Below are 208 nucleotides of genomic sequence, written 5' to 3'. Positions count from 1 at the left end.
TGCCCTCTGATTACCCAGGCAGTCAGGGATTAAATACCCTGAGGAGCTGATTGATCTTTGAGGGCTTGAATCTCTAAAAGAGGGGTTTTAGAGAGATCACAGCTTTCTTCTGCTCCTTCCATGGCCCGGCCTCAAACAGAGGAGGGAGCATCACAGGGCTGATTAACTCACAGCAAAGCACAAGCCAAAAAAAAGCCAAACCCAGATC

The sequence above is a fragment of the Serinus canaria genome, chromosome 4A (assembly GCF_022539315.1).
Source record: "Serinus canaria isolate serCan28SL12 chromosome 4A, serCan2020, whole genome shotgun sequence".
Lineage (NCBI taxonomy): Eukaryota > Metazoa > Chordata > Aves > Passeriformes > Fringillidae > Serinus > Serinus canaria.
The sequence above is the reverse complement of the archived record's forward strand: the minus strand, read 5'-3'. Positions refer to the sequence as shown.